The sequence below is a fragment of the Delphinapterus leucas genome, chromosome 19 (assembly GCF_059928025.1).
Source record: "Delphinapterus leucas isolate spDelLeu-1000000601 "Yukka" chromosome 19, BTC_Dleu_Yukka2, whole genome shotgun sequence".
In the NCBI taxonomy this organism is placed as follows: Eukaryota; Metazoa; Chordata; class Mammalia; order Artiodactyla; family Monodontidae; genus Delphinapterus; species Delphinapterus leucas.
The window spans coordinates 28,561,147-28,581,226 of NC_143147.1; the positions used below are offsets into that span (position 1 = coordinate 28,561,147).

At 76.8% G+C, this 20,080-nt stretch overlaps 19 non-coding genes across 19 annotated transcripts; all 19 read left to right on the forward strand.

The window, feature by feature from the left end:
• Nucleotides 1–326: 326 nt before the first annotated feature.
• Nucleotides 327–445, forward strand: LOC149745238 (5S ribosomal RNA). The gene has a single exon (XR_016389742.1). It is a non-coding gene; the product is annotated as a 5S ribosomal RNA (ribosomal RNA).
• A 932-nt stretch (nucleotides 446–1,377) lies between these two features.
• Nucleotides 1,378–1,496, forward strand: LOC149745239 (5S ribosomal RNA). The gene has a single exon (XR_016389658.1). It is a non-coding gene; the product is annotated as a 5S ribosomal RNA (ribosomal RNA).
• Nucleotides 1,497–2,427: 931 nt separating this feature from the next.
• On the forward strand, nucleotides 2,428–2,546 carry LOC149745240 (5S ribosomal RNA). The gene has a single exon (XR_016389780.1). It is a non-coding gene; the product is annotated as a 5S ribosomal RNA (ribosomal RNA).
• Nucleotides 2,547–3,479: 933 nt separating this feature from the next.
• LOC149745241 (5S ribosomal RNA) lies at nucleotides 3,480–3,598 on the forward strand. The gene has a single exon (XR_016389781.1). It is a non-coding gene; the product is annotated as a 5S ribosomal RNA (ribosomal RNA).
• Nucleotides 3,599–4,531: 933 nt separating this feature from the next.
• On the forward strand, nucleotides 4,532–4,650 carry LOC149745242 (5S ribosomal RNA). Its single transcript, XR_016390125.1, has one exon. It is a non-coding gene; the product is annotated as a 5S ribosomal RNA (ribosomal RNA).
• A 934-nt stretch (nucleotides 4,651–5,584) lies between these two features.
• LOC149745243 (5S ribosomal RNA) lies at nucleotides 5,585–5,703 on the forward strand. Its single transcript, XR_016389926.1, has one exon. It is a non-coding gene; the product is annotated as a 5S ribosomal RNA (ribosomal RNA).
• Nucleotides 5,704–6,637: 934 nt separating this feature from the next.
• LOC149745244 (5S ribosomal RNA) lies at nucleotides 6,638–6,756 on the forward strand. Its single transcript, XR_016389999.1, has one exon. It is a non-coding gene; the product is annotated as a 5S ribosomal RNA (ribosomal RNA).
• A 932-nt stretch (nucleotides 6,757–7,688) lies between these two features.
• On the forward strand, nucleotides 7,689–7,807 carry LOC149745245 (5S ribosomal RNA). The gene has a single exon (XR_016390219.1). It is a non-coding gene; the product is annotated as a 5S ribosomal RNA (ribosomal RNA).
• Nucleotides 7,808–8,741: 934 nt separating this feature from the next.
• LOC149745246 (5S ribosomal RNA) lies at nucleotides 8,742–8,860 on the forward strand. The gene has a single exon (XR_016390644.1). It is a non-coding gene; the product is annotated as a 5S ribosomal RNA (ribosomal RNA).
• A 932-nt stretch (nucleotides 8,861–9,792) lies between these two features.
• Nucleotides 9,793–9,911, forward strand: LOC149745247 (5S ribosomal RNA). The gene has a single exon (XR_016390645.1). It is a non-coding gene; the product is annotated as a 5S ribosomal RNA (ribosomal RNA).
• Nucleotides 9,912–10,843: 932 nt separating this feature from the next.
• On the forward strand, nucleotides 10,844–10,962 carry LOC149745248 (5S ribosomal RNA). The gene has a single exon (XR_016389898.1). It is a non-coding gene; the product is annotated as a 5S ribosomal RNA (ribosomal RNA).
• Nucleotides 10,963–11,896: 934 nt separating this feature from the next.
• On the forward strand, nucleotides 11,897–12,015 carry LOC149745249 (5S ribosomal RNA). Its single transcript, XR_016390646.1, has one exon. It is a non-coding gene; the product is annotated as a 5S ribosomal RNA (ribosomal RNA).
• Nucleotides 12,016–12,947: 932 nt separating this feature from the next.
• Nucleotides 12,948–13,066, forward strand: LOC149745250 (5S ribosomal RNA). The gene has a single exon (XR_016390647.1). It is a non-coding gene; the product is annotated as a 5S ribosomal RNA (ribosomal RNA).
• Nucleotides 13,067–14,000: 934 nt separating this feature from the next.
• On the forward strand, nucleotides 14,001–14,119 carry LOC149745251 (5S ribosomal RNA). Its single transcript, XR_016390648.1, has one exon. It is a non-coding gene; the product is annotated as a 5S ribosomal RNA (ribosomal RNA).
• A 933-nt stretch (nucleotides 14,120–15,052) lies between these two features.
• Nucleotides 15,053–15,171, forward strand: LOC149745252 (5S ribosomal RNA). Its single transcript, XR_016389782.1, has one exon. It is a non-coding gene; the product is annotated as a 5S ribosomal RNA (ribosomal RNA).
• A 933-nt stretch (nucleotides 15,172–16,104) lies between these two features.
• LOC149745253 (5S ribosomal RNA) lies at nucleotides 16,105–16,223 on the forward strand. The gene has a single exon (XR_016390000.1). It is a non-coding gene; the product is annotated as a 5S ribosomal RNA (ribosomal RNA).
• A 933-nt stretch (nucleotides 16,224–17,156) lies between these two features.
• LOC149745254 (5S ribosomal RNA) lies at nucleotides 17,157–17,275 on the forward strand. Its single transcript, XR_016390649.1, has one exon. It is a non-coding gene; the product is annotated as a 5S ribosomal RNA (ribosomal RNA).
• Nucleotides 17,276–18,208: 933 nt separating this feature from the next.
• On the forward strand, nucleotides 18,209–18,327 carry LOC149745255 (5S ribosomal RNA). Its single transcript, XR_016389783.1, has one exon. It is a non-coding gene; the product is annotated as a 5S ribosomal RNA (ribosomal RNA).
• A 933-nt stretch (nucleotides 18,328–19,260) lies between these two features.
• On the forward strand, nucleotides 19,261–19,379 carry LOC149745256 (5S ribosomal RNA). The gene has a single exon (XR_016390001.1). It is a non-coding gene; the product is annotated as a 5S ribosomal RNA (ribosomal RNA).
• Nucleotides 19,380–20,080: the final 701 nt, after the last annotated feature.

Here is a 20,080-nt window from a genome sequence, read left to right on the forward strand (position 1 = left end):
TAGCGCCGCGTGGGCGGGCAGGGGCGATGCCCAAGGGACCGCGGGCCCCGGGCCCTGAAGCCTCCGGGGCCACGTCCCTGTGAGCGACGGGCCGGATCTTGGGCGGGGCGCCAAGCGCCGAAGGGTTCGCTGGGTCACGCCCGCCCTCGGCTGGGAGGGGGTGGCCAAACCCTCCGCCTCCGCCACCGCCTGGTACCCGAGACCTCCGTTCCCCCTGCCTGGGCGGGCGACGGGGTCCTGCCGGGGCGGGCTGACCGCCAGGCTGGCGGTGAGGCGCAAGCGCCAGCGAAAGTGGGCCTCAAGAGGCAGCCCGCCGTCCCCGTCCCGTCTACGGCCATGCCACCCTGAACGCGCCCGATCTCGTCTGATCTCGGAAGCTAAGCAGGGTCGGGCCTGGTTAGTACTTGGATGGGAGACCGCCTGGGAATACCGGGTGCTGTAGGCTTTTTGCCTCCCGCTCCGCCTTCTCCTTTAACTCGCCCGCGGGCGGTGGCCGCCGGCTCCGCCCGCGCCGGGGCCCCGCTGCATGCCCCGCCTCCTCAGGCCCCTCCCACCACGGCGCGCGCGCCGGAGGGGGCGCTCCACGCCGGCCCGGCCCGCCAGGGGGCCAGAAGGCGGCCCTGGAAGGCAGCCGCACCCCAGACGCCCCCGGGGTGCCTGGCCCGGACCCAGGCTCCGCCGCGGGCCCGGTTGCCGTGCCTTCGGCCAGCGAGCCCGTCGACCTGCACCTGGCCGCCCCCACCGGCGCCCCGCCCCGGGGCCGCCACCTGTGTGCCGGTGGGTGTGTCCCTCCACAGCTCCCTCTCGCAAAAGCCCAGCCCCCGCCGTGTCGCCGCCGCGGCCGTGTGCGGGAGCGGGATCGAGGGCAGGGGCCGCTTCCCCGGGCCTGCCGGCCGCCAGGGGCGGGCTCCTGAGCTCGGCGGGTGGTGTGCGGGCAAGGGTGGCCTCGCCGGGGCTGTGGGGCCGTGGCGACACGATGGTGGCTCCCAGTGGCTTCGGGCCAGCTGCTGTCGGGCAGGAGGGCCGGCCCGGGATGCGGCCGGGCGGCGCCTAGCGCCGCGTGGTCGGGCAGGGGCGATGCCCAAGGGACCGCGGGCCCCGGGCCCTGAAGCCTCCGGGGCCACGTCCCTGTGAGCGACGGGCCGGATCTTGGGCGGGGCGCCAAGCGCCGAAGGGTTCGCTGGGTCACGCCCGCCCTCGGCTGGGAGGGGGTGGCCAAACCCTCCGCCTCCGCCACCGCCCGGTACCCGAGACCTCCGTTCCCCCTGCCTGGGCGGGCGACGGGGTCCTGCCGGGGCGGGCTGACCGCCAGGCTGGCGGTGAGGCGCAAGCGCCAGCGAAAGTGGGCCTCAAGAGGCAGCCCGCCGTCCCCGTCCCGTCTACGGCCATACCACCCTGAACGCGCCCGATCTCGTCTGATCTCGGAAGCTAAGCAGGGTCGGGCCTGGTTAGTACTTGGATGGGAGACCTCCTGGGAATACCGGGTGCTGTAGGCGTTTTGCCTCCCGCTCCGCCTTCTCCTTGAACTCGCCCGCGGGCGCTGGCCGCCGGCTCCGCCCGCGCCGGGGCTCCGCTGCAGGCCCCGCCTCCTCAGGCCCCTCGCACCACGGCGCGCGCGCCGGAGGGGGCGCTCCCCGCCGGCCCGGCCCGCCAGGCGGCCAGAAGGCGGCCCTGGAAGGCAGCCGCACCCCAGACGCCCCCGGGGTGCCTGGCCCGGACCCAGGCTCCGCCGCGGGCCCGGTTGCCGTGCCTTCGGCCAGCGAGCCCGTCGACCTGCACCTGGCCGCCCCCACCGGCGCCCCGCCCCGGGGCCGCCACCTGTGTGCCGGTGGGTGTGTCCCTCCACAGCTCCCTCCGGCAAAAGCCCCGCCCCCGCCGTGTCGCCGCCGCGGCCCGGTGCGGGAGCGGGATCGAGAGCAGGGGCCGCTTCCCCGGGCCTGCCGGCCCCAGGGGCGGGCTCCTGAGCTCGGCGGGTGGTGTGCGGGCAAGGGTGGCCTCGCCGGGGCTGAGGGGCCGTGGCGACACGATGGTGGCTCCCAGTGGCTTCGGGCCAGCTGCTGTCGGGCAGGAGGGCCGGCCCGGGCTGCGGCCGGGCGGCGCCTAGCGCCGCGTGAGCGGGCAGGGGCGATGCCCAAGGGACCGCGGGCCCCGGGCCCTGAAGCCTCCGGGGCCACGTCCCTGTGAGCGACGGGCGGGATCTTGGCGGGGCGCCAAGCGCCGAAGTGTTCGCTGGGTCACGCCCGCCCTCGGCTGGGAGGGGGTGGCCAAACCCTCCGCCTCCGCCACCGCCCGGTACCCGAGACCTCCGTTCCCCCTGCCTGGGCGGGCGACGGGGTCCTGCCGGGGTGGGCTGACCGCCAGGCTGGCGGTGAGGCGCAAGCGCCAGCGAAAGTGGGCCTCAAGAGGCAGCCCGCCGTCCCCGCCCCCGTCTACGGCCATACTACCCTGAACGCGCCCGATCTCGTCTGATCTCGGAAGCTAAGCAGGGTCGGGCCTGGTTAGTACTTGGATGGGAGACCGCCTGGGAATACCGGGTGCTGTAGGCTTTTTGCCTCCCGCTCCGCCTTCTCCTTTAACTCGCCCGCGGGCGGTGGCCGCCGGCTCCGCCGGCGCCGGGGCCCCGCTGCAGGCCCCGCCTCCTCAGGCCCCTCCCACCACGGCGCGCGCGCCGGAGGGGGCGCTCCCCGCCGGCCCGGCCCGCCAGGCGGCCAGAAGGCGGCCCTGGAAGGCAGCCGCACCCCAGACGCCCCCGGGGTGCCTGGCCCGGACCCAGGCTCCGCCGCGGGCCCGGTTGCCGTCCCTTCGGCCAGCGAGCCCCTCGACCTGCACCTGGCCGCCCCCACCGGCGCCCCGCCCCGGGGCCGCCACCTGTGTGCCGGTGGGTGTGTCCCTCCACAGCTCCCTCCGGCAAAAGCCCCGCCCCCCGCCGTGTCGCCGCCGCGGCCGGGTGCGGGAGCGGGATCGAGGGCAGGGGCTGCTTCCCCGGGCCTGCCGGCCGCCAGGGGCGGGCTCCTGAGCCCGGCAGGTGGTGTGCGGGCAAGGGTGGCCTCGCCGGGGCTGAGGGGCCGTGGCGACACGATGGTGGCTCCCAGTGGCTTCGGGCCAGCTGCTGTCGGGCAGGAGGGCCGGCCCGGGTTGCGGCTGGGCGGCGCCTAGCGCCGCGTGGGCGGGCAGGGGCGATGCCCAAGGGACCGCGGGCCCCGGGCACTGAAGCCTCCGGGGCCACGTCCCTGTGAGCGACGGGCGGGATCTTGGCGGGGCGCCAAGCGCCGAAGGGTTCGCTGGGTCACGCCCGCCCTCGGCTGGGAGGGGGTGGCCAAACCCTCCGCCTCCGCCACCGCCCGGTACCCGAGACCTCCGTTCCCCCTGCCTGGGCGGGCGACGGGGTCCTGCCGGGGCGGGCTGACCGCCAGGCTGGCGGTGAGGCGCAAGCGCCAGCGAAAGTGGGCCTCAAGAGGCAGCCCGCCGTCCCCGCCCCCGTCTACGGCCATACTACCCTGAACGCGCCCGATCTCGTCTGATCTCGGAAGCTAAGCAGGGTCGGGCCTGGTTAGTACTTGGATGGGAGACCGCCTGGGAATACCGGGTGCTGTAGGCTTTTTGCCTCCCGCTCCGCCTTCTCCTTTAACTCGCCCGCGGGCGGTGGCCGCCGGCTCCGCCCGCGCCGGGGCCCCGCTGCAGGCCCCGCCTCCTCAGGCCCCTCCCACCACGGCACGCGCGCCGGAGGGGGCGCTCCCCGCCGGCCCGGCCCGCCAGGCGGCCAGAAGGCGGCCCTGGAAGGCAGCCGCACCCCAGACGCCCCCGGGGTGCCTGGCCCGGACCCAGGCTCCGCCGCGGGCCCGGTTGCCGTCCCTTCGGCCAGCGAGCCCGTCGACCTGCACCTGGCCGCCCCCACCGGCGCCCCGCCCCGGGGCCGCCACCTGTGTGCCGGTGGCTGTGTCCCTCCACAGCTCCCTCCGGCAAAAGCCCCGCCCCCCGCCGTGTCGCCGCCGCTGCCAGGTGCGGGAGCGGGATCGAGGGCAGGGGCCGCTTCCCCGGGCCTGCCGGCCGCCAGGGGCGGGCTCCTGAGCTCGGCGGGTGGTGTGCGGGCAAGGGTGGCCTCGCCGGGGCTGAGGGGCCGTGGCGACACGATGGTGGCTCCCAGTGGCTTCGGGCCAGCTGCTGTCGGGCAGGAGGGCCGGCCCGGGTTGCGGCTGGGCGGCGCCTAGCGCCGCGTGGGCGGGCAGGGGCGATGCCCAAGGGACCGCGGGCCCCGGGCACTGAAGCCTCCGGGGCCACGTCCCTGTGAGCGACGGGCGGGATCTTGGCGGGGCGCCAAGCGCCGAAGGGTTCGCTGGGTCACGCCCGCCCTCGGCTGGGAGGGGGTGGCCAAACCCTCCGCCTCCGCCACCGCCCGGTACCCGAGACCTCCGTTCCCCCTGCCTGGGCGGGCGACGGGGTCCTGCCGGGGCGGGCTGACCGCCAGGCTGGCGGTGAGGCGCAAGCGCCAGCGAAAGTGGGCCTCAAGAGGCAGCCCGCCGTCCCCGCCCCCGTCTACGGCCATACTACCCTGAACGCGCCCGATCTCGTCTGATCTCGGAAGCTAAGCAGGGTCGGGCCTGGTTAGTACTTGGATGGGAGACCGCCTGGGAATACCGGGTGCTGTAGCCTTTTTGCCTCCCGCTCCGCCTTCTCCTTTAAATCGCCCGCGGGCGGTGGCCGCCGGCTCCGCCCGCGCCGGGGCCCCGCTGCAGGCCCCGCCTCCTCAGGCCCCTCCCACCACGGCACGCGCGCCGGAGGGGGCGCTCCCCGCCGGCCCGGCCCGCCAGGCGGCAAGAAGGCGGCCCTGGAAGGCAGCCGCACCCCAGACGCCCCCGGGGTGCCTGGCCCGGACCCAGGCTCCGCCGCGGGCCCGGTTGCCGTCCCTTCGGCCAGCGAGCCCGTCGACCTGCACCTGGCCGCCCCCACCGGCGCCCCGCCCCGGGGCCGCCACCTGTGTGCCGGTGGGTGTGTCCCTCCACAGCTCCCTCCGGCAAAAGCCCCGCCCCCCGCCGTGTCGCCGCCGCTGCCGGGTGCGGGAGCGGGATCGAGGGCAGGGGCCGCTTCCCCGGGCCTGCCGGCCGCCAGGGGCGGGCTCCTGAGCTCGGCGGGTGGTGTGCGGGCAAGGGTGGCCTCGCCGGGGCTGAGGGGCCGTGGCGACACGATGGTGGCTCCCAGTGGCTTCGTGCCAGCTGCTGTCGGGCAGGAGGGCCGGACCGGGCTGCGGCTGGGCGGCGCCTAGCGCCGCGTGGGCGGGCAGGGGCGATGCCCAAGGGACCGCGGGCCCCGGGCCCTGAAGCCTCCGGGGCCACGTCCCTGTGAGCGACGGGCCGGATCTTGGGCGGGGCGCCTAGCGCCGAAGGGTTCGCTGGGTCACGCCCGCCCTCGGCTGGGAGGGGGTGGCCAAACCCTCCGCCTCCGCCACCGCCCGGTACCCGAGACCTCCGTTCCCCCTGCCTGGGCGGGCGACGGGGTCCTGCCGGGGCGGGCTGACCGCCAGGCTGGCGGTGAGGCGCAAGCGCCAGCGAAAGTGGGCCTCAAGAGGCAGCCCGCCGTCCCCGCCCCCGTCTACGGCCATACCACCCTGAACGCGCCCGATCTCGTCTGATCTCGGAAGCTAAGCAGGGTCGGGCCTGGTTAGTACTTGGATGGGAGACCGCCTGGGAATACCGGGTGCTGTAGGATTTTTGCCTCCCGCTCCGCCTTCTCCTTTAAATCGCCCGCGGGCGGTGGACGCCGGCTCCGCCCGCGCCGGGGCCCCGCTGCAGGCCCCGCCTCCTCAGGCCCCTCCCACCACGGCGCGCGCGCCGGAGGGGGCGCTCCCCGCCAGCCCGGCCCGCCAGGCGGCCAGAAGGCGGCCCTGGAAGGCAGCCGCACCCCAGACGCCCCCGGGGTGCCTGGCCCGGACCCAGGCTCCGCCGCGGGCCCGGTTGCCGTCCCTTCGGCCAGCGAGCCCGTCGACCTGCACCTGGCCGCCCCCACCGGCGCCCCGCCCCGGGGCCGCCCCCTGTGTGCCGGTGGGTGTGTCCCTCCACAGCTCCCTCCGGCAAAAGCCCCGCCCCCCGCCGTGTCGCCGCCGCTGCCGGGTGCGGGAGCGGGATCGAGGGCAGGGGCCGCTTCCCCGGGCCTGCCGGCCGCCAGGGGCGGGCTCCTGAGCTCGGCGGGTGGTGTGCGGGCAAGGGTGGCCTCGCCGGGGCTGAGGGGCCGTGGCGACACGATGGTGGCTCCCAGTGGCTTCGTGCCAGCTGCTGTCGGGCAGGAGGGCCGGCCCGGGCTGCGGCTGGGCGGCGCCTAGCGCCGCGTGGGCGGGCAGGGGCGATGCCCAAGGGACCGCGGGCCCCGGGCCCTGAAGCCTCCGGGGCCACGTCCCTGTGAGCGACGGGCCGGATCTTGGGCGGGGCGCCTAGCGCCGAAGGGTTCGCTGGGTCACGCCCGCCCTCGGCTGGGAGGGGGTGGCCAAACCCTCCGCCTCCGCCACCGCCCGGTACCCGAGACCTCCGTTCCCCCTGCCTGGGCGGGCGACGGGGTCCTGCCGGGGCGGGCTGACCGCCAGGCTGGCGGTGAGGCGCAAGCGCCAGCGAAAGTGGGCCTCAAGAGGCAGCCCGCCGTCCCCGCCCCCGTCTACGGCCATACCACCCTGAACGCGCCCGATCTCGTCTGATCTCGGAAGCTAAGCAGGGTCGGGCCTGGTTAGTACTTGGATGGGAGACCGCCTGGGAATACCGGGTGCTGTAGGGTTTTTGCCTCCCGCTCCGCCTTCTCCTTTAACTCGCCCGCGGGCGGTGGCCGCCGGCTCCGCCCGCGCCGGGGCCCCGCTGCAGGCCCCGCCTCCTCAGGCCCCTCCCACCACGGCGCGCGCGCCGGAGGGGGCGCTCCCCGCCAGCCCGGCCCGCCAGGCGGCCAGAAGGCGGCCCTGGAAGGCAGCCGCACCCCAGACGCCCCCGGGGTGCCTGGCCCGGACCCAGGCTCCGCCGCGGGCCCGATTGCCGTGCCTTCCGCCAGCGAGCCCCTCGACCTGCACCTGGCCGCCCCCACCGGCGCCCCGCCCCGGGGCCGCCACCTGTGTGCCGGTGGGTGTGTCCCTCCACAGCTCCCTCCGGCAAAAGCCCCGCCCCCCGCCGTGTCGCCGCCGCGGCCGGGTGCGGGAGCGGGATCGAGGGCAGGGGCCGCTTCCCCGGGCCTGCCGGCCGCCAGGGGCGGGCTCCTGAGCTCGGCGGGTGGTGTGCGGGCAAGGGTGGCCTCGCCGGGGCTGAGGGGCCGTGGCGACACGATGGTGGCTCCCAGTGGCTTCGGGCCAGCTGCTGTCGGGCAGGAGGGCCGGCCCGGGCTGCGGCTGGGCGGCGCCTAGCGCCGCGTGGGCGGGCAGGGGCGATGCCCAAGGGACCGCGGGCCCCGGGCACTGAAGCCTCCGGGGCCACGTCCCTGTGAGCGACGGGCGGGATCTTGGCGGGGCGCCAAGCGCCGAAGGGTTCGCTGGGTCACGCCGCCCTCGGCTGGGAGGGGGTGGCCAAACCCTCCGCCTCCGCCACCGCCCGGTACCCGAGACCTCCGTTCCCCCTGGCTGGGCGGGCGACGGGGTCCTGCCGGGGCGGGCTGACCGCCAGGCTGGCGGTGAGGCGCAAGCGCCAGCGAAAGTGGGCCTCAAGAGGCAGCCCGCCGTCCCCGCCCCCGTCTACGGCCATACTACCCTGAACGCGCCCGATCTCGTCTGATCTCGGAAGCTAAGCAGGGTCGGGCCTGGTTAGTACTTGGATGGGAGACCGCCTGGGAATACCGGGTGTTGTAGGCATTTTGCCTCCCGCTCCGCCTTCTCCTTTAACTCGCCCGCGGGCGGTGGCCGCCGGCTCCGCCCGCGCCGGGGCCCCGCTGCAGGCCCCGCCTCCTCAGGCCCCTCCCACCACGGCGCGCGCGCCGGAGGGTGCGCTCCCCGCCGGCCCGGCCCGCCTGGCGGCCAGAAGGCGGCCCTGGAAGGCAGCCGCACCCCAGACGCCCCCGGGGTGCCTGGCCCGGACCCAGGCTCCGCCGCGGGCCCGGTTGCCGTCCCTTCGGCCAGCGAGCCCGTCGACCTGCACCTGGCCGCCCCCACCGGCGCCCCGCCACGGGGCCGCCACCTGTGTGCCGGTGGGTGTGTCCCTCCACAGCTCCCTCCGGCAAAAGCCCCGCCCCCCGCCGTGTCGCCGCCGCTGCCGGGTGCGGGAGCGGGATCGAGGGCAGGGGCCGCTTCCCCGGGCCTGCCGGCCGCCAGGTGCGGGCTCCTGATCTCGGCGGGTGGTGTGCGGGCAAGGGTGGCCTCGCCGGGGCTGAGGGGCCGTGGCGACACGATGGTGGCTCCTAGTGGCTTCGGGCCAGCTGCTGTCGGGCAGGAGGGCCGGCCCGGGCTGCGGCTGGGCGGCGCCTAGCGCCGCGTGGGCGGGCAGGTGCGATGCCCAAGGGACCGCGGGCTCCGGGCCCTGAAGCCTCCGGGGCCACGTCCATGTGAGCGACGGGCCGGATCTTGGGCGGGGCGCCAAGCGCGGAAGGGTTCGCTGGGTCACGCCCGCCCTCGGCTGGGAGGGGGTGGCCAAACCCTCCGCCTCCGCCACCGCCCGGTACCCGAGACCTCCGTTCCCCCTGCCTGGGCGGGCGACGTGGTCCTGCCGGGGCGGGCTGACCGCCAGGCTGGCGGTGAGGCGCAAGCGCCAGCGAAAGTGGGCCTCAAGAGGCAGCCCGCCGTCCCCGCCCCCGTCTACGGCCATACCACCCTGAACGCGCCCGATCTCGTCTGATCTCGGAAGCTAAGCAGGGTCGGGCCTGGTTAGTACTTGGATGGGAGACCGCCTGGGAATACCGGGTGCTGTAGGCTTTTTGCCTCCCGCTCCGCCTTCTCCTTTACTCGCCCGCGGGCGGTGGCCGCCGGCTCCGCCCGCGCCGGGGCCCCGCTGCAGGCCCCTCCTCCTCAGGCCCCTCCCACCACGGCGCACGCGCCGGAGGGGGCGCTCCCCGCCGGCCCGGCCCGCCAGGCGGCCAGAAGGCGGCCCTGGAAGGCAGCCGCACCCCAGACGCCCCCAGCGTGCCTGGCCCGGACCCAGGCTCCGCCGCGGGCCCGGTTGCCGTCCCTTCGGCCAGCGAGCCCCTCGACCTGCACCTGGCCGCCCCCTCCGGCGCCCCGCCCCGGGGCCGCCACCTGTGTGCCGGTGGGTGTGTCCCTCCACAGCTCCCTCCGGCAAAAGCCCCGCCCCCCGCCGTGTCGCCGCCGCGGCCGGGTGCGGGAGCGGGATCGAGGGCAGGGGCCTCTTCCCCGGGCCTGCCGGCCGCCAGGGGCGGGCTCCTGAGCTCGGCGGGTGGTGTGCGGGCAAGGGTGGCCTCGCCGGGGCTGAGGGGCCGTGGCGACACGATGGTGGCTCCCAGTGGTTTCGGGCCAGCTGCTGTCGGGCAGGAGGGCCGCCCCGGGCTGCGGCTGGGCGGCGCCTAGCGCCGCGTGGGCGGGCAGGGGCGATGCCCAAGGGACCGCGGGCCCCGGGCCCTGAAGCCTCCGGGGCCACGTCCCTGTGAGCGACGGGCCGGATCTTGGGCGGGGCGCCAAGCGCCGAAGTGTTCGCTGGGTCACGCCCGCCCTCGGCTGGGAGGGGGTGGCCAAACCCTCCGCCTCCGCCACCGCCCGGTACCCGAGACCTCCGTTCCCCCTGCCTGGGCGGGCGACGGGGTCCTGCCGGGGCGGGCTGACCGCCAGGCTGGCTGTGAGGCGCAAGCGCCAGCGAAAGTGGGCCTCAAGAGGCAGCCCGCCGTCCCCGTCCCGTCTACGGCCATACCACCCTGAACGCGCCCGATCTCGTCTGATCTCGGAAGCTAAGCAGGGTCGGGCCTGGTTAGTACTTGGATGGGAGACCGCCTGGGAATACCGGGTGCTGTAGGCTTTTTGCCTCCCGCTCCGCCTTCTCCTTTAACTCGCCCTCGGGCGGTGGCCGCCGGCTCCGCCCGCGCCGGGGCCCCGCTGCAGGCCCCGCCTCCTCAGTCCCCTCCCACCACGGCGCGCGCGCCGGAGGGGGCGCTCCCCGCCGGCCCGGCCCGCCAGGGGGCCAGAAGGCGGCCCTGGAAGGCAGCCGCACCCCAGACGCCCCCGGGGTGCCTGGCCCGGACCCAGGCTCCGCCGCGGGCCCGGTTGCCGTGCCTTCGGCCAGCGAGCCCGTCGACCTGCACCTGGCCGCCCCCACCGGCGCCCCGCCCCGGGGCCGCCACCTGTGTGCCGGTGGGTGTGTCCCTCCACAGCTCCCTCTGGCAAAAGCCCAGCCCCCGCCGTGTCGCCGCCGCGGCCGTGTGCGGGAGCGGGATCGAGGGCAGGGGCCGCTTCCCCGGGCCTGCCGGCCGCCAGGGGCGGGCTCCTGAGCTCGGCGGGTGGTGTGCGGGCAAGGGTGGCCTCGCCGGGGCTGTGGGGCCGTGGCGACACGATGGTGGCTCCCAGTGGCTTCGGGCCAGCTGCTGTCGGGCAGGAGGGCCGGCCCGGGATGCGGCCGGGCGGCGCCTAGCGCCGCGTGGTCGGGCAGGGGCGATGCCCAAGGGACCGCGGACCCCGGGCCCTGAAGCCTCCGGGGCCACGTCCCTGTGAGCGACGGGCCGGATCTTGGGCGGGGCGCCAAGCGCCGAAGGGTTCGCTGGGTCACGCCCGCCCTCGGCTGGGAGGGGGTGGCCAAACCCTCCGCCTCCGCCACCGCCCGGTACCCGAGACCTCCGTTCCCCCTGCCTGGGCGGGCGACGGGGTCCTGCCGGGGCGGGCTGACCGCCAGGCTGGCGGTGAGGCGCAAGCGCCAGCGAAAGTGGGCCTCAAGAGGCAGCCCGCCGTCCCCGTCCCGTCTACGGCCATACCACCCTGAACGCGCCCGATCTCGTCTGATCTCGGAAGCTAAGCAGGGTCGGGCCTGGTTAGTACTTGGATGGGAGACCGCCTGGGAATACCGGGTGTTGTAGGCATTTTGCCTCCCGCTCCGCCTTCTCCTTTAACTCGCCCGCGGGCGGTGGCCGCCGGCTCCGCCCGCGCCGGGCCCCCGCTGCAGGCCCCGCCTCCTCAGGCCCCTCCCACCACGGCGCGCGCGCCGGAGGGTGCGCTCCCCGCCGGCCCGGCCCGCCTGGCGGCCAGAAGGCGGCCCTGGAAGGCAGCCGCACCCCAGACGCCCCCGGGGTGCCTGGCCCGGACCCAGGCTCCGCCGCGGGCCCGGTTGCCGTCCCTTCGGCCAGCGAGCCCGTCGACCTGCACCTGGCCGCCCCCACCGGCGCCCCGCCACGGGGCCGCCACCTGTGTGCCGGTGGGTGTGTCCCTCCACAGCTCCCTCCGGCAAAAGCCCCGCCCCCCGCCGTGTCGCCGCCGCTGCCGGGTGCGGGAGCGGGATCGAGGGCAGGGGCCGCTTCCCCGGGCCTGCCGGCCGCCAGGGGCGGGCTCCTGATCTCGGCGGGTGGTGTGCGGGCAAGGGTGGCCTCGCCGGGGCTGAGGGGCCGTGGCGACACGATGGTGGCTCCTAGTGGCTTCGGGCCAGCTGCTGTCGGGCAGGAGGGCCGGCCCGGGCTGCGGCTGGGCGGCGCCTAGCGCCGCGTGGGCGGGCAGGTGCGATGCCCAAGGGACCGCGGGCTCCGGGCCCTGAAGCCTCCGGGGCCACGTCCATGTGAGCGACGGGCCGGATCTTGGGCGGGGCGCCAAGCGCGGAAGGGTTCGCTGGGTCACGCCCGCCCTCGGCTGGGAGGGGGTGGCCAAACCCTCCGCCTCCGCCACCGCCCGGTACCCGAGACCTCCGTTCCCCCTGCCTGGGCGGGCGACGTGGTCCTGCCGGGGCGGGCTGACCGCCAGGCTGGCGGTGAGGCGCAAGCGCCAGCGAAAGTGGGCCTCAAGAGGCAGCCCGCCGTCCCCGCCCCCGTCTACGGCCATACCACCCTGAACGCGCCCGATCTCGTCTGATCTCGGAAGCTAAGCAGGGTCGGGCCTGGTTAGTACTTGGATGGGAGACCGCCTGGGAATACCGGGTGCTGTAGGCTTTTTGCCTCCCGCTCCGCCTTCTCCTTTACTCGCCCGCGGGCGGTGGCCGCCGGCTCCGCCCGCGCCGGGGCCCCGCTGCAGGCCCCTCCTCCTCAGGCCCCTCCCACCACGGCGCACGCGCCGGAGGGGGCGCTCCCCGCCGGCCCGGCCCGCCAGGCGGCCAGAAGGCGGCCCTGGAAGGCAGCCGCACCCCAGACGCCCCCAGGGTGCCTGGCCCGGACCCAGGCTCCGCCGCGGGCCCGGTTGCCGTCCCTTCGGCCAGCGAGCCCCTCGACCTGCACCTGGCCGCCCCCTCCGGCGCCCCGCCCCGGGGCCGCCACCTGTGTGCCGGTGGGTGTGTCCCTCCACAGCTCCCTCCGGCAAAAGCCCCGCCCCCCGCCGTGTCGCCGCCGCGGCCGGGTGCGGGAGCGGGATCGAGGGCAGGGGCCTCTTCCCCGGGCCTGCCGGCCGCCAGGGGCGGGCTCCTGAGCTCGGCGGGTGGTGTGCGGGCAAGGGTGGCCTCGCCGGGGCTGAGGGGCCGTGGCGACACGATGGTGGCTCCCAGTGGTTTCGGGCCAGCTGCTGTCGGGCAGGAGGGCCGCCCCGGGCTGCGGCTGGGCGGCGCCTAGCGCCGCGTGGGCGGGCAGGGGCGATGCCCAAGGGACCGCGGGCCCCGGGCCCTGAAGCCTCCGGGGCCACGTCCCTGTGAGCGATGGGCCGGATCTTGGGCGGGGCGCCAAGCGCCGAAGGGTTCGCTGGGTCACGCCCGCCCTCGGCTGGGAGGGGGTGGCCAAACCCTCCGCCTCCGCCACCGCCCGGTACCCGAGACCTCCGTTCCCCCTGCCTGGGCGGGCGACGGGGTCCTGCCGGGGCGGGCTGACCGCCAGGCTGGCGGTGAGGCGCAAGCGCCAGCGAAAGTGGGCCTCAAGAGGCAGCCCGCCGTCCCCGTCCCGTCTACGGCCATACCACCCTGAACGCGCCCGATCTCGTCTGATCTCGGAAGCTAAGCAGGGTCGGGCCTGGTTAGTACTTGGATGGGAGACCGCCTGGGAATACCGGGTGCTGTAGGCTTTTTGCCTCCCGCTCCGCCTTCTCCTTTAACTCGCCCTCGGGCGGTGGCCGCCGGCTCCGCCCGCGCCGGGGCCCCGCTGCAGGCCCCGCCTCCTCAGTCCCCTCCCACCACGGCGCGCGCGCCGGAGGGGGCGCTCCCCGCCGGCCCGGCCCGCCAGGGGGCCAGAAGGCGGCCCTGGAAGGCAGCCGCACCCCAGACGCCCCCGGGGTGCCTGGCCCGGACCCAGGCTCCGCCGCGGGCCCGGTTGCCGTGCCTTCGGCCAGCGAGCCCGTCGACCTGCACCTGGCCGCCCCCACCGGCGCCCCGCCCCGGGGCCGCCACCTGTGTGCCGGTGGGTGTGTCCCTCCACAGCTCCCTCCGGCAAAAGCCCCGCCCCCCGCCGTGTCGCCGCCGCGGCCGGGTGCGGGAGCGGGATCGAGGGCAGGGGCCGCTTCCCCGGGCCTGCCAGCCGCCAGGGGCGGGCTCCTGAGCTCGGCGGGTGGTGTGCGGGCAAGGGTGGCCTCGCCGGGGCTGAGGGGCCGTGGCGACACGATGGTGGCTCCCAGTGGCTTCGGGCCAGCTGCTGTCGGGCAGGAGGGCCGGCCCGGGCTGCGGCCGGGAGGCGCCTAGCGCCGCGTGGGCGGACAGGGGCGATGCCCAAGGGACCGCGGGCCCCGGGCCCTGAAGCCTCCGGGGCCACGTCCCTGTGAGCGACGGGCCGGATCTTGGGCGGGGCGCCAAGCGCCGAAGGGTTCGCTGGGTCACGCCCGCCCTCGGCTGGGAGGGGGTGGCCAAACCCTCCGCCTCCGCCACCGCCTGGTACCCGAGACCTCCGCTCCCCCTGCCTGGGCGGGCGACGGGGTCCTGCCGGGGCGGGCTGACCGCCAGGCTGGCGGTGAGGCGCAAGCGACAGCGAAAGTGGGCCTCAGGAGGCAGCCCGCCGTCCCCGCCCCCGTCTACGGCCATACCACCCTGAACGCGCCCGATCTCGTCTGATCTCGGAAGCTAAGCAGGGTCGGGCCTGGTTAGTACTTGGATGGGAGACCGCCTGGGAATACCGGGTGCTGTAGGCTTTTTGCCTCCTGCTCCGCCTTCTCCTTTAACTCGCCCGCGGGCGGTGGCCGCCGGCTCCGCCCGCGCCGGGGCCCCGCTGCAGGCCCCGCCTCCTCAGGCCCCTCCCACCACGGCGCGCGCGCCGGAGGGGGCGCTCCCCGCCGGCCCGGCCCGCCAGGCGGCCAGAAGGCGGCCCTGGAAGGCAGCCGCACCCCAGACGCCCCCGGGGTGCCTGGCCCGGACCCAGGCTCCGCCGCGGGCCCGGTTGCCGTCCCTTCGGCCAGCGAGCCCCTCGACCTGCACCTGGCCGCCCCCACCGGCGCCCCGCCCCGGTGCCGCCACCTGTGTGCCGGTGGGTGTGTCCCTCCACAGCTCCCTCCGGCAAAAGCCTCGCCCCCCGCCGTGTCGCCGCCGCGGCCGGGTGCGGGAGCGGGATCGAGGGCAGGGGCTGCTTCCCCGGGCCTGCCGGCCGCCAGGGGCGGGCTCCTGAGCCCGGCAGGTGGTGTGCGGGCAAGGGTGGCCTCGCCGGGGCTGAGGGGCCGTGGCGACACGATGGTGGCTCCCAGTGGCTTCGGGCCAGCTGCTGTCGGGCAGGAGGGCCGGCCCGGGTTGCGGCTGGGCGGCGCCTAGCGCCGCGTGGGCGGGCAGGGGCGATGCCCAAGGGACCGCGGGCCCCGGGCACTGAAGCCTCCGGGGCCACGTCCCTGTGAGCGACGGGCGGGATCTTGGCGGGGCGCCAAGCGCCGAAGGGTTCGCTGGGTCACGCCCGCCCTCGGCTGGGAGGGGGTGGCCAAACCCTCCGCCTCCGCCACCGCCTGGTACCCGAGACCTCCGTTCCCCCTGCCTGGGCGGGCGACGGGGTCCTGCCGGGGCGGGCTGACCGCCAGGCTGGCGGTGAGGCGCAAGCGCCAGCGAAAGTGGGCCTCAAGAGGCAGCCCGCCGTCCCCGCCCCCGTCTACGGCCATACTACCCTGAACGCGCCCGATCTCGTCTGATCTCGGAAGCTAAGCAGGGTCGGGCCTGGTTAGTACTTGGATGGGAGACCGCCTGGGAATACCGGGTGCTGTAGGCTTTTTGCCTCCCGCTCCGCCTTCTCCTTTAACTCGCCCGCGGGCGGTGGCCGCCGGCTCCGCCCGCGCCGGGGCCCCGCTGCAGGCCCCGCCTCCTCAGGCCCCTCCCACCACGGCACGCGCGCCGGAGGGGGCGCTCCCCGCCGGCCCGGCCCGCCAGGCGGCCAGAAGGCGGCCCTGGAATGCAGCCGCACCCCAGACGTCCCCGGGGTGCCTGGCCCGGACCCAGGCTCCGCCGCGGGCCCGGTTGCCGTCCCTTCGGCCAGCGAGCCCGTCGACCTGCACCTGGCCGCCCCCACCGGCGCCCCGCCCCGGGGCCGCCACCTGTGTGCCGGTGGCTGTGTCCCTCCACAGCTCCCTCCGGCAAAAGCCCCGCCCCCCGCCGTGTCGCCGCCGCTGCCGGGTGCGGGAGCGGGATCGAGGGCAGGGGCCGCTTCCCCGGGCCTGCCGGCCGCCAGGGGCGGGCTCCTGAGCTCGGCGGGTGGTGTGCGGGCAAGGGTGGCCTCGCCGGGGCTGAGGGGCCGTGGCGACACGATGGTGGCTCCCAGTGGCTTCGGGCCAGCTGCTGTCGGGCAGGAGGGCCGGCCCGGGTTGCGGCTGGGCGGCGCCTAGCGCCGCGTGGGCGGGCAGGGGCGATGCCCAAGGGACCGCGGGCCCCGGGCACTGAAGCCTCCGGGGCCACGTCCCTGTGAGCGACGGGCGGGATCTTGGCGGGGCGCCAAGCGCCGAAGGGTTCGCTGGGTCACGCCCGCCCTCGGCTGGGAGGGGGTGGCCAAACCCTCCGCCTCCGCCACCGCCCGGTACCCGAGACCTCCGTTCCCCCTGCCTGGGCGGGCGACGGGGTCCTGCCGGGGCGGGCTGACCGCCAGGCTGGCGGTGAGGCGCAAGCGCCAGCGAAAGTGGGCCTCAAGAGGCAGCCCGCCGTCCCCGCCCCCGTCTACGGCCATACCACCCTGAACGCGCCCGATCTCGTCTGATCTCGGAAGCTAAGCAGGGTCGGGCCTGGTTAGTACTTGGATGGGAGACCGCCTGGGAATACCGGGTGCTGTAGGGTTTTTGCCTCCCGCTCCGCCTTCTCCTTTAACTCGCCCGCGGGCGGTGGCCGCCGGCTCCGCCCGCGCCCGGGTCCCGCTGCAGGCCCCGCCTCCTCAGGCCCCTCCCACCACGGCGCGCGCGCCGGAGGGGGCGCTCCCCGCCAGCCCGGCCCGCCAGGCGGCCAGAAGGCGGCCCTGGAAGGCAGCCGCACCCCAGACGCCCCCGGGGTGCCTGGCCCAGACCCAGGCTCCGCCGCGGGCCCGATTGCCGTGCCTTCCGCCAGCGAGCCCCTCGACCTGCACCTGGCCGCCACCACCGGCGACCCGCCCCGGGGCCGCCACCTGTGTGCCGGTGGGTGTGTCCCTCCACAGCTCCCTCCGGCAAAAGCCCCGCCCCCCGCCGTGTCGCCGCCGCGGCCGGGTGCGGGAGCGGGATCGAGGGCAGGGGCCGCTTCCCCTGGCCTGCCGTCCGCCAGGGGCGGGCTACTGAGCCCGGCGGGTGGTGTGCGGGCAAGGGTGGCCTCGCCGGGGCTGAGGGGCCGTGGCGACACGATGGTGGCTCCCAGTGGCTTCGGGCCAGCTGCTGTCGGGCAGGAGGGCCGGCCCGGGCTGCGGCCGGGCGGCGCCTAGCGCCGCGTGGGCGGACAGGGGCGATGCCCAAGGGACCGCGGGCCCCGGGCCCTGAAGCCTCCGGGGCCACGTCCCTGTGAGCGACGGGCCGGATCTTGGGCGGGGCGCCAAGCGCCGAAGGGTTCGCTGGGTCACGCCCGCCCTCGGCTGGGAGGGGGTGGCCAAACCCTCCGCCTCCGCCACCGCCCGGTACCCGAGACCTCCGTTCCCCCTGCCTGGGCGGGCGACGGGGTCCTGCCGGGGCGGGCTGACCGCCAGGCTGGCGGTGAGGCGCAAGCGCCAGCGAAAGTGGGCCTCAAGAGGCAGCCCGCCGTCCCCGTCCCGTCTACGGCCATACCACCCTGAACGCGCCCGATCTCGTCTGATCTCGGAAGCTAAGCAGGGTCGGGCCTGGTTAGTACTTGGATGGGAGACCGCCTGGGAATACCGGGTGCTGTAGGCTTTTTGCCTCCTGCTCCGCCTTCTCCTTTAACTCGCCCGCGGGTGGTGGCCGCCGGCTCCGCCCGCGCCGGGGCCCCGCTGCAGGCCCCGCCTCCTCAGGCCCCTCCCACCACGGCGCGCGCGCCGGAGGGGGCGCTCCCCGCCGGCCCGGCCCGCCAGGCGGCCAGAAGGCGGCCCTGGAAGGCAGCCGCACCCCAGACGCCCCCGGGGTGCCTGGCCCGGACCCAGGCTCCGCCGCGGGCCCGGTTGCCGTCCCTTCGGCCAGCGAGCCCCTCGACCTGCACCTGGCCGCCCCCACCGGCGCCCCGCCCCGGTGCCGCCACCTGTGTGCCGGTGGGTGTGTCCCTCCACAGCTCCCTCCGGCAAAAGCCTCGCCCCCCGCCGTGTCGCCGCCGCGGCCGGGTGCGGGAGCGGGATCGAGGGCAGGGGCTGCTTCCCCGGGCCTGCCGGCCGCCAGGGGCGGGCTCCTGAGCCCGGCAGGTGGTGTGCGGGCAAGGGTGGCCTCGCCGGGGCTGAGGGGCCGTGGCGACACGATGGTGGCTCCCAGTGGCTTCGGGCCAGCTGCTGTCGGGCAGGAGGGCCGGCCCGGGTTGCGGCTGGGCGGCGCCTAGCGCCGCGTGGGCGGGCAGGGGCGATGCCCAAGGGACCGCGGGCCCCGGGCACTGAAGCCTCCGGGGCCACGTCCCTGTGAGCGACGGGCGGGATCTTGGCGGGGCGCCAAGCGCCGAAGGGTTCGCTGGGTCACGCCCGCCCTCGGCTGGGAGGGGGTGGCCAAACCCTCCGCCTCCGCCACCGCCCGGTACCTGAGACCTCCGTTCCCCCTGCCTGGGCGGGCGACGGGGTCCTGCCGGGGCGGGCTGACCGCCAGGCTGGCGGTGAGGCGCAAGCGCCAGCGAAAGTGGGCCTCAAGAGGCAGCCCGCCGTCCCCGCCCCCGTCTACGGCCATACTACCCTGAACGCGCCCGATCTCGTCTGATCTCGGAAGCTAAGCAGGGTCGGGCCTGGTTAGTACTTGGATGGGAGACCGCCTGGGAATACCGGGTGCTGTAGGCTTTTTGCCTCCCGCTCCGCCTTCTCCTTTAACTCGCCCGCGGGCGGTGGCCGCCGGCTCCGCCCGCGCCGGGGCCCCGCTGCAGGCCCCGCCTCCTCAGGCCCCTCCCACCACGGCACGCGCGCCGGAGGGGGCGCTCCCCGCCGGCCCGGCCCGCCAGGCGGCCAGAAGGCGGCCCTGGAAGGCAGCCGCACCCCAGACGCCCCCGGGGTGCCTGGCCCGGACCCAGGCTCCGCTGCGGGCCCGGTTGCCGTCCCTTCGGCCAGCGAGCCCGTCGACCTGCACCTGGCCGCCCCCACCGGCGCCCCGCCCCGGGGCCGCCACCTGTGTGCCGGTGGCTGTGTCCCTCCACAGCTCCCTCCGGCAAAAGCCCCGCCCCCCGCCGTGTCGCCGCCGCTGCCGGGTGCGGGAGCGGGATCGAGGGCAGGGGCCGCTTCCCCGGGCCTGCCGGCCGCCAGGGGCGGGCTCCTGAGCTCGGCGGGTGGTGTGCGGGCAAGGGTGGCCTCGCCGGGGCTGAGGGGCCGTGGCGACACGATGGTGGCTCCCAGTGGCTTCGGGCCAGCTGCTGTCGGGCAGGAGGGCCGGCCCGGTTTGCGGCTGGGCGGCGCCTAGCGCCGCGTGGGCGGGCAGGGGCGATGCCCAAGGGACCGCGGGCCCCGGGCACTGAAGCCTCCGGGGCCACGTCCCTGTGAGCGACGGGCGGGATCTTGGCGGGGCGCCAAGCGCCGAAGGGTTCGCTGGGTCACGCCCGCCCTCGGCTGGGAGGGGGTGGCCAAACCCTCCGCCTCCGCCGCCGCCCGGTACCCGAGACCTCCGTTCCCCCTGCCTGGGCGGGCGACGGGGTCCTGCCGGGGCGGGCTGACCGCCAGGCTGGCGGTGAGGCGCAAGCGCCAGCGAAAGTGGTCCTCAAGAGGCAGCCCGCCGTCCCCGCCCCCGTCTACGGCCATACCACCCTGAACGCGCCCGATCTCGTCTGATCTCGGAAGCTAAGCAGGGTCGGGCCTGGTTAGTACTTGGATGGGAGACCGCCTGGGAATACCGGGTGCTGTAGGGTTTTTGCCTCCCGCTCCGCCTTCTCCTTTAACTCGCCCGCGGGCGGTGGCCGCCGGCTCCGCCCGCGCCCGGGTCCCGCTGCAGGCCCCGCCTCCTCAGGCCCCTCCCACCACGGCGCGCGCGCCGGAGGGGGCGCTCCCCGCCAGCCCGGCCCGCCAGGCGGCCAGAAGGCGGCCCTGGAAGGCAGCCGCACCCCAGACGCCCCCGGGGTGCCTGGCCCAGACCCAGGCTCCGCCGCGGGCCCGATTGCCGTGCCTTCCGCCAGCGAGCCCCTCGACCTGCACCTGGCCGCCACCACCGGCGACCCGCCCCGGGGCCGCCACCTGTGTCCCGGTGGGTGTGTCCCTCCACAGCTCCCTCCGGCAAAAGCCCCGCCCCCCGCCGTGTCGCCGCCGCGGCCGGGTGCGGGAGCGGGATCGAGGGCAGGGGCCGCTTCCCCTGGCCTGCCGTCCGCCAGGGGCGGGCTACTGAGCCCGGCGGGTGGTGTGCGGGCAAGGGTGGCCTCGCCGGGGCTGAGGGGCCGTGGCGACACGATGGTGGCTCCCAGTGGCTTCGGGCCAGCTGCTGTCGGGCAGGAGGGCCGGCCCGGGCTGCGGCCGGGCGGCGCCTAGCGCCGCGTGGGCGGACAGGGGCGATGCCCAAGGGACCGCGGGCCCCGGGCCCTGAAGCCTCCGGGGCCACGTCCCTGTGAGCGACGGGCCG